Genomic DNA, 16,002 nt, shown 5'->3' with positions numbered 1-16,002 from the left:
CTGCCTGAAAGTGCAGAAGGAATTTCATCAGCCAAGTCTCTGTGTTTTGGTGGAGCAGGAGGATAGCAATATTCCCCATATATCTTCCTCACTGTCAAGATGTGTTTGCAGAGGACAGGAGAGCATCAGGTACACGAGGACAGAACCTTCCTTAATTTGGAAATCATTCCCTTTAAATAACTAGATGTATGGCTTACCACTGAATAAGCTATTTCAAATATTTATGTAAAAAGAAGAGGACATTTAAAACATCAGTGTTCCAAACCTCTTTAAAAAGCAAATAGTAAGGGAAATTTTTAATATAAATACTTTTAAGTATAATGTAAGGAGAATAAAGGAAAAATGAAGACACAGGCACAAATAATTCAATATAAAATGGATAAATTATAAAGAAAACCAGTAATTCCTCAAGCTGGTAGTTTGAACAGATATGTCAAAGTGATGAATTCTAGATTTTGATCAAGAATATAAGAGAGAGAATACAAATTATGAGTGTGAAGAATGAAAGAATGAACATTTTTTAAGATCCCACAGTCTCCAAACAAAATGGATAACATGAAAGATGTTAGTCAATAATTCCACAACACAGTTGAAATGGAAAAATTTCCTTTAAACACTCCAATTACCAAAACCAACTCCAGTAAATCTGAGTCAGTCAGTTCAGTTGTTCAGTTGTGTCCGAATCTTTGCAACCCCATGGAATGCAGCAAGCCAGGCCTTCCTGTCCATCACGAACTCCCAAAGCTTGCTCAAATTCATGTCCATAGAGTCAGAGATGCCATTAAACCATCTCATCCTCTGTCGTGCCCTTCTCCTCCTGCCTTCAATCTTTCCCAGCACCAGGGACTTTTCCAATGAGTCAGTTCTTTGCATCAGGTGGCCAAGAGTATTGGAGTTTCAGCTTCAACATCAGTTCTTCCAATGAATAATCAGGACTGATTTCCTCTAGGATTGACTTGTTTGATTTCCTTGAAGTCCAAGGGACTCTCAAGAGTATTCTCCAAGTCCACAGTCCAAGTCTTCTCCAAGACCACATTTCAAAAGCGTAATTCTTTGCTGCTCATCTTTCTTTATAGTTCAACTCTCTCATCCATACATCAGTTCAGTTCAGTTCAGTCACTCAATCATGTCCGACTCTTTGCAACCCCATGGACAGCATGCCAGGCTGTCCCTGACCATCACCAACTACTGAAGGCTACTCAAACTCAAAGTCTATTGAGTTGGTGATGCCATCCAACCTCTAATCCTCTGTTGTCCCCATCTCCTCCCATCTTCAATCTTTCCTGGCATCAGGGTCTTTTCAAGTGAGTCAGCTCTTCACATCAGGTGGCCAAAGTATTGGAGTTTCAACATTAACATCAGTCCTTCCAGTGAACACCCAGGACTGATCTTCTTTAGGATGGACTGGTTGGATCTCCTTGATACCCAAGGGACTCTCAAGAGTCTTTTCCAACACCACAGTTCAAAAGCATCAATTCTTCAGCACTCGGCTTTCTTTACATTCCAACTCTCACATCCATACATGACTACTGGAAAAAAACAAAGCTTTGACTAGACTGACCTTTGTTGACAAAGTAATGTCTCTGTTTTTTAATATGCTGTCTAGGTCGGTCATAACTTTTCTTCCAAGGAGCAAATGTCTTTTAATTTCATGGCTGCTTTCACCATCTGCAGTGATTTTGGAGTCCAAGAAAATTAAGTTTGTCACTGTTTGCATTGTTTCTCCATCTATTTGCCATGGAGTGATGGGACCAGATGCTATGATCTTAGTTTTTTGAATGTCAAGTTTTCAGCCAGGTTTTTCACTCTCCTCTTTCACTTTTATCAAGAGGCTCTTAAGTTCCTCTTTGTTTTCTGCCATAGGAGTGGTGTCACCTGCATTTCTGAAGTTATTGATATTTCTCCTGGCAATCTTGATTCCAGCTTGTGCTTCATCCAGCCCAGTGTTTCTCATGATGCACTCTGCATATGAGTTAAATAAGCAGGGTGACAATAAACAGCCTTGATGTACTTCTTTCCCAATTTGGAACCAGTCTGTTGATGTCTAGTTCTAATTGTTGCTTCTTGGCCTGCATACAGATTTGAGTAGCACTTTATCTAATAAAGAAAATGAATGCATAGTTAAAAATAAATTTCCCCTAAATAAACTCTAGTAATAGATGTTTCAGAGGTAAATTCTATTAAATATTTATACAGCATATTTATGGGTACCTTAAGAAAATTACAGAGACTGGGAACTTGACTTCAAATATTTTTATCTAAAAGCACTAGTAAGCAAGAGATATTTTTAAATTATTAATATTTTATTTAATACATGAAAAACACAAAAACTATCTTTATGAAGAATCATTTATATTTATCTATCTAACTATATCTAGGAGAAGTAGATAAAAACACACTAATAATGGATGACTTTCCTCAGAACAAGACAGATAAAATAGAAATAATAACTAAAGCCTAAACAATATAATCAATTAGATAAAACTTATAATACATTGGTCTTTGCATCCCCATAATATAAAATGAACCTTCTTTCCAACACCCACAAAACAAACACTATAATTGATCATATATTTAATATTATGTTACACAGAATTAGCATCTTTTGTAGAGTAGAAATACAAGCAAGAATACTTCCTTACGTCATGCAACAAAACTCATAATTACTGGGGAAAGGAAAGAATAGAAAATCCCTTTAAAAATAAAATCAAGCAATAGGGAAAACAATGAGTTCTTTACAACCTAGAAAATAAAAAGTCTTCTATTAGGAAACTTTGGGGGTAAAAGATGAAATACAAATGAAATTATAGATTTTTAAAAAACTAATGAAAATTATCCATAATAGTCTTTTAGAGATATTTAAAGCAGTGTTTAAAGAAAAATTCATAGCACCAAACACCTTTATCACTAAAAATAAAAGAAAAATCAATATTTCAGTCAGAACACTTCATAAAGGAGAAATAAGAGAACCAGAAAAGGAAAAAAATAGATCAAAAAACAGAAAGTAATAAAAGTGACTTAAATAACCAGCCAAAATGCTGTTATTGGAAAGAATTAACAGAATTATAAACTACTTGCTAACTTGAAGAAAAAAGAGAGAAATCACATATAAAATAAATAACAAAAGAAAAATGAACATTAAAATGGAAGAAATTTGAAACATCATATGAAACTACATTTCAGAAATTTATAAATCTTAAAACAAAGGTGAAATAGATAATTTCTTAGCAAAATACAAATTACCAAAATGGACACTATTAGTTTTAGAGATCAAAAACAACCAATTTCCTTGGAAGGATAAAAGGATATTATTAACAAAATGGCCTACATAAAAGCTTAGTCCCAGATGAAGTCTCACAATTCTATCAAATTTTCAAGCACAAGAAAATCCTAATACTGTATGAATTGTTAAAGTGCACTGAAAATGAACAGCTTTCTAATTTCTTGTATGAAAAATGTGTAGCATTGAGTCTGTGGTAGGTAGCTTGCCCCTTTGATTTCTACCTTTTGATGTAAATATTTTTATGTGATCCTCTCTCTGTGAGTATGAGACCTGTGACTTACTTGTACCCAGTAAAACATGGCAAGTGTATATTATTATGTGTGATTATGTTACACAAGACATCTCTGGCTGGAGTCTCTCTCCCTCCTTGCTGGCTTTGAGTAAACAAGCATCCCATGTTTGGGAATTTACTTGGGAAGGGAATATGGGCAGTCTTTTGTGGCTTAGAGTAGCTTCTAGAAGACATTCTGCAAGGGGCTCTGGTCAACAGCCAGCAAGAAAATAAGTCTTTCATTTCTACAGCTAAAAGCGACTGCCAACAACAATGTGAACTTAGAAGTAGATCCTACTCCAGCTAAGCCAGCATCTTTAATTAGGACATTATGAGATGTTGAAGCTTTTCAGCCCATATGTGAAACAGTGTTTTTATCTTAATATTATAGTCCCCCATGCCTGCCAAATAGTTTCACAATTTATCGCTAGCTTGAGATGCAATTCATTATTATTCTTAATGTTATACCCCTCATACTTTTAAAATGGACAGAAGTGGTATTTGGCTTTGTGATAAGAGTTTTCCAACATAACTTACTTTATTCCCTCAGAAGCAGAGGAGGAAACTGAAGTCTACAGAAAGTAAGTTACTTTCCTAAGACAACTGATATTTGAACTGATAAAGAAACTAACCTAAGAATAATAAGAGAAAAATAGCTCCCCAAGAAAGTAATTGTTGACTTTCTTAAAAACTGAAACACAAACACTATCAGAAATACTGAAAATCAAATAATTGGCATAGAGACAAGAGTTTCTGTTTAGATTGAACAAGTTTATTAGGTCAACAGAGAAGCAAGCTCCAGCGTGAATGTCAAGGTAAATTCTTGACACCATCATCCTAACGAAAGCAGAAGTATGAGGTCGCATGTGAATTTCACCATCTCCCACTTAATGGAGTAAATTCAGGGAATTTGTAGGTTAGATGGTCGGGCAATGACAGACCGTACTAGATTTCCATGATACAAGATAATCATCATCCAGGGAAAGACACAGAATATATAGGGTTCAGAACTGGTGAAACTTGATGTCCAGGAGCAGAGGAGGAGGCTCTTCCATGTCGTCCTCAATCAGTTCAGTTAAGTTCAGTTCAGTCGCTCAGTCGTGTCCGACTCTTTGCGACCCCATTAATCACAGCACGCCAGGCCTCCCTGTCCATCAACAACTCCGGGAGTTCACTCAGACTCACGTCCATTGAGTCAGTGATGCCATCCAGCCATCTCATCCTCTGTCGTCCCCTTTTCCTCCTGCCCCCAATCTCTCCCAGCATCAGAGTCTTTTCCAATGAGTCAACTCTTCTCATGTGCTGGCCAAAGTACTGGAGTTTCAGCTTTAGCATCATTCCTTCCAAAGAAATCCCAGGGCTGATCTCCTTCAGAATGGACTGGTTGGATCTCCTTGCAGTCCAAGGGACTCTCAAGAGTCTTCTCCAACACCACAGTTCAAAAGCATCAATTCATCAGCGCTCAGCCTTCTTCACAGTCCAACTCTCACATTCATACATGACCACAGGAAAAACTATAACCTTGACTAGACGGACCTTTGTTGACAAAGTAATGTCTCTGCTTTTCAATATGTTACCTATTTTGGTCATAACTTTCCTTCCAAGTAGTAAGCGTCTTTTAATTTCATGACTACAGTCACCATCTGCAGTGATTTTGGAGCCCCCAAAATAAAGTCTGACACTGTTTCCACTGTTTCCCCATCTATTTCCCATAAAGTGATGGGACCAGATGCCATGATCTTTGTTTTCTGAATGTTGAGCTTTAAGCCAACTTTTTCACTCTCCTCTTTCACTTTCATCTAGAGGCTTTTGAGTTCCTCTTCACTTTCTGCCATAAGGGTGGAGTCATCTGCATATCTGAGGTTATTGATATTTCTCCCGGCAATCTTGATTCCAGCTTGTGCTTCTTCCAGCACAGCGTTTCTCATGATGTATTCTGCATATAAGTTAAATAAGCAAGGTGACAATATACAACCTTGATATACTCCTTTTCCTATTTGGAACCAGTCTGCTGTTCCATGTCCAGTTCTAACTGTTGCTTCCTGACCTGTGTACAGATTTCTCAAGAGGCAAGTCAGGTGGTCTGGTATTCCCATCTCTTTCAGAATTTCCCACAGTTTATTGTGATCCACACAGTCAAAGGCTTTGGCATAGTCAATAAAGCAGAAGTAGATGTTTTTCTGGAACTCTCTTGCTTTTTCCATGATCCAGTGGGTGTTAGCAATGTGATCTCTGGTTCTTCTGCCTTTGCTAAAACCAGCTTGACATCAGGAAGTTCATGGTTCACATATTGCTTAAGCCTGGCTTGGAGAATTTTGAACATTATTTTACTAGCATGTGAGATGAGTGCAATTGTGTGGTAGTTTGAGCATTCTTTGGCATTGCCTTTCTTTGGGATTGGAATGAAAACTGACCTTTTCCAGTCCTGTGGCCACTGCCGAGTTTTCCAAATTTGCTGACATATTGAGTGCAGCACTTTCACAGCATCATCTTTCAGGATTTGAAATAGTTCAACTGGAATTCCATCACCTCCACTAGCTTTGTTCATAGTCATACTTTCTAAGGCCCACTTGACTTCACATTCTGGGATGTCTGGCTCTACATGAGTGATCACACCATCATGATTATCTGGGTCGTGAAGATCTTTTTTGTACAGTTCTTTTGTGTATTCTTGCCACCTCTTCTTGATATCTTCTGCTTCTGTTAGGTCCATACCATTTCTGTCCTTTATCGAGCTCATCTTTGTATGAAATGTTCCCTTGGTATCTCTAATTTTCTTGAAGAGATCTCTAGTCTTTCCCATTTTGTTGTTTTCCTCTATTTTCTTTGCACTGATTGCTGAAGAAGGCTTTCTTATCTCTTCTTGCTATTCTTTGGAACTCTGCATTCAGATGCTTATATCTTTCCTTTTCTCCTTTGCTTTTCACTTCTCTTCTTTTTACAGCTATTTGTAAGGCCTCCCCAGACAGCCATTTTGCTTTTTTGCATATCTTTTATATGGGGATGGTCTTGATCCCTGTATCCTGTACAGTGTCACGAACCTCATTCCATAGTTCATCAGGCACTCTATATATCAGATTTAGGCCCTTAAATCTATTTTTCACTTCCACTGTATAATCATAAGGGTTTTGATTTAGGTCATACCTGAATGGTCTAGTGGTTTTCCCTACTTTCTTCAATTTCAGTCTGAATTTGGCAATAAGGACTTCATGATCTGAGCCACAGTAAGCTCCTGGTCTTGTTTTTGTTGACTGTATAGAGCTTCTCCATCTTAGGCTGCAAAGAATATGATCAATCTGATTTCGGTGTTGACCATCTGGTGGTGTCCATGTGTAGAGTCTTCTCTTGAGTTGTTGGAAGAGGGTGTTTGCTATGACCAGTGCATTTTCTTGGCAAAACTCTATTAGTCTTTGTCCTGCTTCATTCCGTATTCCAAGGCCAAATTTGCCTGTTACTCTAGGTTTTCTTGACTTCCTACTTTTGCATTCCAGTCCCCTGTAATGAAAAGGACATCTTTTTTGGGTGTTAGTTCTAAAAGGTCTTGTAGGTCTTCATAGAATCGTTCAACTTCAGCTTCTTCAGTGTTACTGGTTGGGGCATAGACTTGGATTACTGTGATATTGAATGGTTTGCCTTGGAAACGAACAGAGATCATTCTGTCATTTTTGAGATTGCATCCAAGTACTGCATTTCGGATTCTTTTGTTGACCATGATGGCTGCTCCATATCTTCTGAAGGATTCCTGCCTGCAGTAGTAGATACAATGGTCATCTGAGTTAAATTCACCCATTCCAGTCCATTTTAGTTCGCTGATTCCTAGAATGTCGACATTCACTCTAGCCATCTCTTGTTTGACTACTTCCAATTTACCTTGATTCATGGACCTGACATTCCAAGTTCCTATGCAATATTGCTCTTTACAGCATCAGACCTTGTTTCTATCACCAGTCACATCCACAGCTGGGAATTGTTTTTGCTTTGGCTCCATCCCTTCATTCTTTCTGGGGTTATTTCTCCACTGATCTCCAGTAACATATTGGGTACCTACTGACCTGGGGAGTTCCTCTTTCAGTATCCTATCACTTTGCCTTTTCATACTGTTCATGGGGTTCTCAAGGCAAGAATACTGAAGTGGTTTGCCATTCCCTTCTCCAGTGGACCACATTCTGTCAGATCTCTCCACCATGACCTGCCCGTCTTAGGTTACCTCACGGGCATGGCTTAGTTTCATTGAGTTAGATAAGGCTGTGGTCCTAGTGTGAACCAAACTAGTCAATCAAAACAGGATTGACTAGTTTTCTGTGAGTATGGTTTCAGTGTGTCTGCCCTCTGATGCCCTCTTGCAACACCTACCATCTTACTTGGGTTTCTCTTACTTTGGGCATGGGGTATCTGTTCATGGCTGCTCCAGCAAAACACAGCCATTGCTCCTTACCTTGGATGAGGGGTATCTCCTTACCACCACCCTTCCTGACCTTTAACATGGGATAGATCCTCTAGGCCCTCTTGTGCCTGCGCAGCCACCACTCCTAAATAGTAGTAGCCAAAGCCAGAGCCATAGCCAGAGAATCCATTGCCACAGCCAAGGCCTCCATAGCTACAGCTCCATAACCACAGCCCCCATAGAAGTTTTCATAGTAATCACACATGGTATTAGTGTTGAGGCTTTCCGTGGGCAGAGAAGGAGCATAGGAGATCAATCTGGACAATTTCCCTGTAGAGGGCTTTTTCTATATACTTAGTGTGGACGGGAAGCACTATGCAAGTCATAATGTTATTGGCTAATTTGCAGGACCAGTCTGAGTAATTTGCTGATTCCTGGCTTTTAGTCATGGCCTCAGGGGGCTTGAGGATCTTTGCTACTGTTTAGTCACACCTGAAGCATCTAAAATTTAAAAAAAAAATTTTTTTTAATAGATTGAAAAAGAAAAAAAAAAAGAAAGAAACAACTGTCTCATATTCAAAGCTCTATTCGTATAAGATCTTCAAATTATCCATTTCTAACCAATATTTATGGCAAGAAATAGCATTTGAGTAAATATTCTAACCTTTCCCAATCAATGATTATATATTCTTTTGATGGCATTCAAAACATCTTGATAATATAACTTAACCTTGAGCTTTTCTATCTGCTGCTCCAAACTTTTTTTTCCTTTAGAAATTCTCCTTAGGATCATGTAAGAGATGGCTTACTATGAAAAAGCCAAAAGGTATCACTCAGTTTCATGAGACGATTGACAAAAACCCAATACTGTAGTTATGGTAGTTTGAAATTCTGGGTCACCAGGTCTGAGAAAACTGGACTTCTGTTTCTCACTTACATTAATATTTCTTCTTATGATTCTATATTTTAAATTCTATATTTTAAGTATTTTCCATAGTTTTAAAGTCATATCTTAAATCTATTGCCAGAAAACAAAAATTACTAGATTTCTCTTATACAGTTGCATTTTCATGAAAGGGTTTTCTTCAAATTTCAACATATTTGTAATATTTGTGTTTTGATTCAAAGTTGAATATAGATGTTTTATTTTATTTAAAACAATGATACTGGCAGAGGTACCTTTCATGATGCTAGTAGATTAGGAGTTCTTAGTAAAATTGCTTGGACTGTGAGAAACATATTAATTATGACATATATATTTTTGTATGCAATGAATAATCTGAGCTGAGTGATTAAGTAAAGTTCAGTTCAGTCACTCAGTCATGTCCAACTCTTTGTGATGCCATGGGTTAAGGAAAAAAGCCGTATAAACTTGTGTTCTTAGAAAGATGACTTCATAGATGTCAGGAGAGCCTAATAGACAAAACTAAAACTTTTGGAATCAGCTCTCCAGGTTGAAATATTATTTCCATCACTTGTAGCTGGGTGACCTGGAGAAAGAAATGGCAACCCACTCTGGTAGTCTTGCCTAGAAAATGACATGGACAGAGGAATCTGGCAGGCTACATTCTATGGGTCTGCAAAGACCCACAGACATGACTGAGCAACTAACATAGCTGAGTGACCACTGTAACTGTGGCCTCTGTTATACATTTGCAAATTGGATGGTAAGCAATATCTACCCCACACAACAATTTTGAAAATCAACTTAGCTGATATATATCAAGCATTCAGAACAGGCTAACACTGGCTACCACTTATTTCATCTAATAATGGTATTCACAGATATTTTGTTGAGTTGATAAAGTGAACTCAACTAGAGTTAAGTCCTCCTTTTGGCATTGTGTCATTGAAGCTGAAGGGACGGGAAACCATATATTAAGACTATGCATCTAAAAGTGGAAACCACACTATGAATGAGCAAGTCCCATGAGTTACTCAACAAACATTTCACAGGCAAGTAGAGAATGCAGCAGATGGTACCTACCTATGTGGATCTGAGTACAGACGCACTGATTTCTGCCGAGGTCCAGCCCCGGCTGATCCAGGGTATTCGAAGGGGAGACGGAGTCGGTGACTATTTACATATTTATCAAAGATATAAAGAGTAATATAATGAGGATAGCTCAGTAGGAAAATTCAGTGGAGAAAAGAGGCTGAGTAGCTTGGTTTACGCGGGAGACCAATAAAACTTCAAGACAAGAAGTTTGCACCACTTACGTAGGCCGCAGGCACCCTCTCAAATAGCAGAAGGTGCCCCACCCTAGACACCTTCTCGAGTGAGTCTTAGAAGCCCAGGCATAATTAGTAAGCATGGTGGGTTCCGCGCTCCAGATGGAGACTTCAGCCAGAAGTTAAAGGGAAGAATGACATGGGGAGACCAAGCGTTGGTGAGCAAGGCCCGTAGCTTTATTTTTAACAGGGGCTTATATACCCTAAGTTACACATAGAGGATAATAGGGGATGCAAAGTCAGCAGTTTTTGATTCTTATCAAAAACCAGGGTTTCTTTCCTGCAAATGTATCATATACAAATGGTTTAGGTGATTTACATCATCTTCTGGCCAGAAGGCCTACTAACATTTTATGACTCTTGACAAGGACTTATCAACAAAGACTTATTTTCTCTAAGAGTAATTATTTTAAGGTTTGACACCGTATTCCGAAGATAAAATTGCATTCCTATAGGGTGGATGTGTAATGGGTTTACAACAAAGGAAAGAATTTTTTACCTTAAGGGTCTAAAGTTAATAACACCAAGGCCACTACTTATTTTTTCTACATACCAACTATATTAATTAATACACATTCAAGGATACAATTCAGGGGATGTAAAAACTTGGCAACAAGCATTGGCTCATCAATGAAATCCTTTACTAGTTTATTCTGACAGTTTCTAACTCTCTGAGAGGTTCTAAGCTATTTGAATATCTTAATCTTCCTGTGTCTCTCTCGAGGCTGGGAGACTATAAACAATCGTATGCATAGCTGTAGGAGTCCGGGTAAACTTGTCAGGCGAGTTAGAGAGCCATCTGAGGGGTCTGGATTTAAACACTCCTAATTGCCCAGGAACTTTATTAATTGGAGCTGTAAGTTAACTCTTTGACAGAGAGAGCGAGATGGTGGTGGGGGACAGCCCCCAGTAAAGTCAGAGGTGAGAGCACAAAGCAATAAAGTAGGCAGACTCTGGTTTTTTGGGGGGCAGATGCTCGAGAATATCTGGGGGGACTCCTGAGGCTCGATCCCGCCTTTGCGTTTGCCGAGCCTCCTTCCTCATGACCTTTGTCACGAGTGGAATGCCTCACCGGCTCCCGGCAGATTTCCCTAGCACAACAAAAGATCTTTCTGGCCGTAGAGCTCCAAAGATGTAACTCTAAAAGGTAGGTAACTGACTGATCAGAAGAATTTTTTGGTTATGGCCATGGAAAGTGGCAATTTCCACTCTACCATCCACAGATATTAGCATGAGACAGCTTAAGACACTTCCTTTCAATTAATAACATACCATTGAACATTGAAGTTCACCTCAGAAGGTGCAGAAGGAATGGCAAAACTTTTAACAAAATTGAGTTTAATCCTAACAACTAGAATGTCATTGAATTTTGTTGAGTTTACTTGGAAGAACCGAGAATAAATGTTTTGAAATCTAGTATAAATAGCGGGCTTCCCCGATCGTTCAGCAGGTAAAAAATTGCTTGTAATGCAGGAGACACAGGAGATGCAGATTCAGTCCCTGGTTCAGGAAGATTCCCTGGAGGAGAAAATGACAACACACTCCAGTATTTTTGCCTGGAAAATCCTATGAACAGAGGAGCCTGGCAGGCTATAGTACAAAGGGTCGCAGAGTCAGACACAACTGAACATGAGCACAGCTAATGGATAAACGTTGAGTCAAAATAGAATTTGGTAAAATATGAGAAATGAAATATATTTGTACACTTGCAAAGTTGTATTCTGCAAAAAATGTTATCTGAGTTATGCATTAAAAATAAAATGTATATTTTTCTACAAAGAAATACTGTGCAATATTATACACCTCATACTTAAGTAAATAAAGTGACTCTTAGCACTTCTGTGCTTACCCGGTGGCTCAGCTGGTAAAGAAACCACCTGCAATGTGGAAGACCTGCGTTTGATCCCTGGGTTGGGAAGATCCTCTGGAGAAGGGAACTGGTTACTCACTCCAGTATTCTGGTCTGGAGAATTCCATGGCCTGTACAGTCCATGATGTCGCAAAGAGTTGGACATGACTGAGCAACTTTAATTTTGTCTTTAGTACTTCTATTTCTTCAAAACTAAAGAAAATGACTTCCTCTACTGCAGTGGGTAGGTGAACTTGAAAGTACTAATAACCTCAAAACAATTTTAATCGATTTCAGTTTGCATAGTTTTTGTGATTTCATAGAATTTCATGGCAAAATTTAAATTTGAGCCCTTAAGGAAAAAGGGCTTTCAAATCAAGTTAAATATTTGTCATTCAAAGCATATGATTTGATTGTGCAAATGTTGTTGACACAACAGCAGTGTAAACTTGCCTGTGAAGGCTTCACTATGTCTAATGAAATAAAAGATTTATGAGACCTTTGTTGTTGGTGTTGTTTGTGGTTAATGCACAATAATCTGTATTGAAGACAGCAATACCTGTGATTTGCCACACCTACTATTAAGGAAGTATAGAAGATGATGTGAAGATGGTGATGTTAAAACTCAGGAAACCATCTACCTTTTCTACACTGGCACTGTCTATTCCTGCCACCATGATCTACTATGGCAACAACTACGGGGCTATGAATATGATAGGCTTAGCTGTGGCTATCAAGGATATGGTGACTATGGATATGACTGCTGTTGCCCCTATTACTATGGAAAATATTGGTCATAAACATTCTACTGAAAAACTCTAGAGCCACTGAATCCACTATATTTGTCCTCTTGTGAAATAGAGATTCTGCTGTTGGGCTTACTCATCTCATCCTGTCTCTTCAAAAAGCAACAATCTAAATTGAAATCTAAACCATCATGAAAATAATTCAGATCTCATCTTTCCCTGGTTCCATTGTGCAAGATCATAAAGATTTTTTTTTTCTTAAATTCAATGAAAAGTTTCCTTTTGTTCTCTAAGTATATCTTTTAATAAATTTAATGTCTTTGCAAATATGATACACTTTCACATCATTGCATATGGATGATTGTAACAAAAAAACTTGTATTTACTATCCCAAGGGATTGACTGACCCAAAGCTTACCTCCACCCTTTATTTCCTAGCTTTTGTCTCTCTGCATATTTCTCATGCTGTTTAAACCTGAATTTCCATGGGACATAGTTAATTTCTTCCTCATCAATAAATTCAACTTCCTTTTAACTCACAAACAAAATGGCTCAAAACACACGTGAAGTCTGGTAGCTGCATGGGGTTGTCTGTCCATTTCCCTGGAACACAGAGGAACATTTTAAGTGGTGCTTCTGTGAGTTTTCCAGGTGTCTGTTTTCTATTTGCTGGTATACTCTTAGTTGCTTGATGTCATTCATATAGAATTTGTGTCAAGCTTGAAATTGAATATATAAGTCCTGAGGCAGCCCTAAGAACCTGGATGTCCTTTTAATAAATCTATTTATCATAAAGCTTCAATACTTTGGCCACCTGATGTGAAGAGCTGAATCACTGGAAAAGACCCTGATACCGGGAAAGATTTTGGGCAGGAGGCAAAAGGGGTAACAGAGGATGAGATGGCTGGATGGCATCGCCAAGTCAATGGACATGAGTTTGAACAAACTTCTTGAGATAGTGAAGGACAAACAAAGAAGCCTGGCATACTGCAGTCCATGGGGTCACATAGAGCCAGACACGACTGAGCCACTGAGCAAGTTTCAGTTCAGTTCAGTTCAGTCACTCAGTCGTATCCGACTCTTTGTGACCCCAAGAACCATAGTACGCCAGGCCTCCCTGTCCATCACCAACTCCCAGAGTCCACCCAAACACATGCCCATTGAGTCAATGATGCCATCCAACCATCTCATCCTTTGTTGTCCACTTCTCCTCCTTCCCTCAATCCCTCCCAGCATCAGAGTCTTTGCAATGAGTCAGCTCTTCGCATCAGGTGGCCAAAGTATTGGAGTTTCAGCTTCAACATCAGTCCCTCCAATGAACACCCAGGACTGATTTCCTTTACGATGGACTGGTTGGATCTCCTTGCAGTCCAAGGGACTCTCAAGAGTCTTCTCCAACACCACAGTTCAAAAGCATCAATTCTTCAGTGCTCAGCCTTCTTCACAGTCCAACTCTCACATCCATACATGACGACTGGAAAAACCATAGCCTTGACTAGACAGAATTTTGTTGGCAAAGTAATAGCTCTGCTTTTTAATATGCTGTTAGGTTGGTCATAACTTTCCTTCCAAGGAGCAAGTGTCTTTTAACTTCATGGCTGCAATCACCATCTGCAGGAATTTTGGAGCCCAGAAAAAAAAAGTCAGCCACGTTTTCCACTGTTTCCCATCTATTTGCCATGAAGTGATGGGACTGGATGCCATGATCTTCGTTTTCTGAATGTTGAGCTTTAAGCCAACTTTTTCACTCTTTTCTTTCATTTTCATCAAGAGACTCTTTAGTTCTTCTTCACTTTCTGCCATAAGGGTTGCGTCACCTGCGTATCTGACGTTATTGATATTTCTCCCGGCAATCTTGATTCCAGCTTGTGCTTCTTCCAGCCCAGCGTTTCTCATGATGTACTCTGCATAGAAGTTAAATAAGCAGGGTGACAATATACAGCCTTGACGTATTCCTTTTCCTACTTGGAACCAGTCTGTTGTTTCATGTCCAGTTCTAACTGTTGCTTCCTTACCTGCATACAGGTTTCTCAAGAAGCAGATCAGGCGATCTGGTATTTCCATCTCTTTCAGAATTTTCCACAGTTCATTGTGATCCTCACAGTCAAAGGCTTTGGCATAGTCAATAAAGCAGAAATAGATGTTTTTCTGGAACGCTCTTGCTTTTTTGATGATCCAGCGGATGATGGCAATTTGATCTCTGGTTCCTCTGCCTTTTCTAAAACCAGCTTGAACATCTGGAAGTTCAAGGTTCACATATTGCTGAAGTCTGGCTTGGAGAATTTTGAGCATTACTTTATTAGCATGTGAGATGAGTGCAATTGTGTGGTAGTTTGAGCATTCTTTGGCATTGCCTTTCTTTGGGATTGGAATGAAAACTGAATTTTTCCAGTCCTGTGGCCACTGCTGAGTTTTCCAAATTTGCTGGCATATTGAGTGCAGCACTTTCATAGCATCATCTTTTAGAATTTGAAATAGCTCAACTGGAATTCTATTGCCTCCACTAGCTTTGTTCATAGTGATGCTTCCTAAGGCCCACTTGACTTCACATTCCAGGATGTCCAGCTCTAGGTGAGTGGGAGTGATCATACCTTTGTGATTATCTGGTTCATGAAGATCTTTTTTGTACAGTTCTGTGAATTCTTGCCACCTTTTCTTAGTATCTTCTGCTTCTGTTAGGTCCATATCATTTGTCCTTTATTGACCCCCATCTTTGCATGAAATGTTCCCTTGGTATCTCTAATTTTCTTGAAGAGATCTCTAGTCTTTCCCATTCTATTGTTTTCCTCTATTTCTTTGCATTGAGCAAGTTTATCATAGACCATTTTGATTATGAAGTCCATTTCATGTGTTCAGCCATTCATTCATTCATTCAGTACTGAGCTCCTAAAGTACACCAAACATGTTGCTGTGTTGGGAGAGAGCATTTTGTAAAAGATTATTTGAAATAATCATTGTGACACTACTAAGTTTTATTTGGGTATCAGTTCAGTTCAGCCGCTCAGTAGTGTTTGACTCTTTGCCACCCCATGAATCGCAACACGCCAGGCCTCCCTGTCCATCACCAACTCCCAGAGTTCACCCAAACTCATGTGCATCGATTCAGTGATGCCATCCAGCCATCTCATCCTCTGTCGTCGCCTTCTCCTCCTGCTCCCAATCCCTCCCAGCATCAGGGTCTTTTCCAATGAGTCAACTCTTCGCATGAGGTACTGGAGTTTCAGCCTCAGCATCAGT

This window comes from Bos javanicus, chromosome 1, assembly GCF_032452875.1.
Source record: "Bos javanicus breed banteng chromosome 1, ARS-OSU_banteng_1.0, whole genome shotgun sequence".
NCBI lineage: Eukaryota > Metazoa > Chordata > Mammalia > Artiodactyla > Bovidae > Bos > Bos javanicus.
Note: the sequence above shows the minus strand (reverse complement) of the source record.